The sequence below is a fragment of the Mizuhopecten yessoensis genome, unplaced genomic scaffold (genome assembly GCF_002113885.1).
Source record: "Mizuhopecten yessoensis strain PY_sf001 unplaced genomic scaffold, ASM211388v2 scaffold2337, whole genome shotgun sequence".
In the NCBI taxonomy this organism is placed as follows: Eukaryota; Metazoa; Mollusca; class Bivalvia; order Pectinida; family Pectinidae; genus Mizuhopecten; species Mizuhopecten yessoensis.
The window spans coordinates 54,429-57,993 of NW_018404496.1; positions in this window are offsets into that span (position 1 = coordinate 54,429).

Below are 3,565 nucleotides of genomic sequence, written 5' to 3' on the forward strand. Positions count from 1 at the left end.
CAAGAAAAATATCTTAGCAGACCATCTTTCTCGCTTACAGATAACAGACTTCAAGAGGAAAGCTCCTTGGATGCATGCAGCACCAACATCCGTACCTCCCAAATATCTACCAGAGAGCTTTCTAAAGGAGTTGAAGAACTTTTAGGTGAATCACTGGCTCCTTCTAGTAGGCAGACATATGGTAAAGCTTGGGCAACATTCTCAACCTTTGCTAACTCAAATGGCTTTCAGCCTGCTAGCTCTGCTGTGAATTCATCTCATGTAGCTCTTTTTATTTCTGAGTTGCATAATAAAGATTTTTCTCCAAAGTCTATTTCAACATACGTTTCTGCTGTGGCTTATGTACATAAGCTTCTCCATAACCATGATCCAACAGACTCTTTCTTAATTAAGAAAATGATCTGTGGTGCATACCGTATAGCCCCTTCTAGCGATATGCGCTTGCCATTTGATGTCAGCATGCTAGACAGAATGATTGCATCTCTAGAATCCATAGCAAAAACGCCCTTTGAGCAGGTTCTCTTCCGTTCCATGTTCCTCTTTGCTTTTAACGCATTTGCTCGCGTTGGTGAAATAGCAAATACAGGAAATCTCAACAACCTAGTACAATATCAAAATATAGTAGTTGGCTGCTCGCCAACTACAGGTGCTGAGGAAGTTGTAGTTAATTTCTATGAGTTCAAACACAATTTAGAGAAAAAACGTCATACTGTCACTTTCAGCCATGGTCCAACGCAACGTTCAGCTATAACAGCATTGAAAGATTATCTCATCTACAGGGGTAATTTGCCTGGCCCTCTGTTTCAATATATCAATACGAAACCTGTGACGCGCCGGCACTTTGATCTCATTTTACACGCAGTTCTTAAATACTGCAAATTTGATTCGCGTTTGTATAAAGGACACAGTTTTCGGCTTGGGGCTGCGTCGTACGCAGCACTGTGTCTTCGTTGTTCAGATGCAGAGATCCGTGTTTTAGGTCGCTGGAATAGCAATGCTTTTAAGAAATACATCCGTTTGCCACGTTAATATTCTTCAATTTTGATGCTTAAGCTTGGACCCCACCTGTTGCTTACAATATTAATGAATCTATATTGTATTATTCTCTGATTCTTACCAGCTGCACATTACAAAACCAAGGCCTGAGTACACCATGACATTTATTGGACATTTTACATTTCAAGACATTTTGCAGATTGGGGGCTTGCTTGAGCCGGTCTCTGTTTCTGCTGTACAGGCAAGAATACATTGTGTATGCCATGTTTTCTCAGCTTCTTGGTGATTGAGACACTATGTGATTGTGCAGGTATGAGGCTTGCTTGGGCCGGTCTCCCCAGTACATATCACTTTTCACCTGCTTTTATGTCCAGTGTGTAAACATCACTAATGTTCAACATTTTTGTATTTTTCTACACTGTATCACTTTCATATCTTTTTATCAGCGTAACATTAAAGGCCTGTTAGTTAGCATGCAACTGTGACTATCAATTGTGAGGCTTGCTTGAGCCAGTCTTGCTCTATAGTTATCACCCAATGTAAATGTATATGATTATGATATCTTAACACATTGAAGACTATACATGAAACATGCAGCATAAATTTGCCTTTGAACTCTTTTTATTTATGTTATTTTGTTAATATTAGTTTTTGACTTTAAGCAACATGGTAGATAGGATTTTTAACTAGCTTTGCTAACCTTGTTTTGAAGCCCACAAATGTCTGTGGTTTTGACAATTTTTGCCTTGTTGCAAATTTGAATTTATGTGTTTGTAGCATAATTTGGTACTTGTGTTCAACCAGTTAATTACATGCCTGTCTACATGATGTCTGCTTGAGCCGGCTTCATTATGTAATATAATTGCTTATAACTATATGTCCTGCTGCATTTTTTGCTTAATTTGTTTCTTTCATAAAGTGGTGCCATCTTACATTTTATACCTTCGTATGTGCAAGACAATTTTCTTTGCTTTTTACATGGCTTTGCCTCTCGCCTTTGTGGGGAAACCTTCAATGTTGCACATCTTGGTTTAGTGGCGGAGTTTGCCAACCCCCACTAAGGCTTATGGCCACCAACTAATGTATTTGTTTTACTTTATATATGATAATGCTATGCTGTACTTGTCAGATGTTTGACATCGTCATGTTTGGGTATTATTTGTTTGAAAATATATTAAAAGTCACCAAACGGTGACCTTTTTCACTCATATGTTCTTTTGGTTGTTTATGTGACAGGACGGAAAGTGCATAAAAGGCAGCTAAGCACTTAGCTTAATTTATGCATCTGGAGTCGTGCACATAACCACTTTATTTGAATAAATAAAATTAAGAAAAATAGGTTTCGAAGAGTTGTCTCCCATGCATAAAAGCTAGGGATAGGAAGAGTTACTCGCCTTGAATTAAGAGCCGAGGATTGTGGGTAATCTGCATTGAGCGCGCCATTGAGAAAATTTGTAAACAGCGCGCCATTGAGAAAATTTATAAACAAAAAGGTCACACAGTGCAAAACTATTGTGTTAACCATTCTAAGTACAGACCTAGTCTGGTATACCTTCCGAAGTTTTTAACCCACCCACTTCCTCCCCTCTTCTTCTTTGTGAGAAATGCATTTTAACACAATATCTAAGTGGCGGAGTTTGCCAACCCCCACTAAGGCTTATGGCCACCAACTAATGTATTTGTTTTACTTTATATATGATAATGCTATGCTGTACTTGTCAGATGTTTGACATCGTCATGTTTGGGTATTATTTGTTTGAAAATATATTAAAAGTCACCAAACGGTGACCTTTTTCACTCATATGTTCTTTTGGTTGTTTATGTGACAGGACGGAAAGTGCATAAAAAACATTATATAGTTGGAATCAGTGAATCAGAACCAGTACGTAATAGTGTAGTGTAGTGCCGGAGACCGATTTGTTTATTTACTATATTTTGAATCCGTTGGGGGAACACCACTCGCGTATTTTAACATGTTTGGTATGTGTTTCACGTCCTTTTAAACTGAGTGATGAGAATTAGAAATGAAATAAAATTACCTTTGCAAAGACAATGATGTTTATTTCTGTTTTTGCCTGTTTTTACGTAATGGATCCTGCCAATTCGTTTATAGTTGTATTGATTAAGACGTGTTTGTTGGTAGCCCTGTTTGAACATAATCTTTCTTTCCTTGTGACTTAACAACACAGCAGAGGTTTATTTAACGGCAAAAACATATTCGAATAAGCTTCACAGGCATGTTAAAGATATTTCATTCTATTAATGTATGGTTTATTTTCTTTAGCGTTGCCATTACAATTTGTTATACACTTTTTATAGCTATTTTAAATTCTTACGTTGTTGAACAATTCATTTACTCTCTAAAAATAACAATGGATCCTTGCAGTATCAATTAGAAACATATACACCGTGTCATGTCAGCGTGTTCAATATATTATGACGGGCAAGTTTTCTTTCCCAGCCAAAACTGATATATGGTATAACAGGTGGAAATGTCTTGTGGCAAAACGTATACAGTCGTTGTGCTCCCCAATCCAAGACTTTGGTTTCAGTTACGTATCGCGTCCTT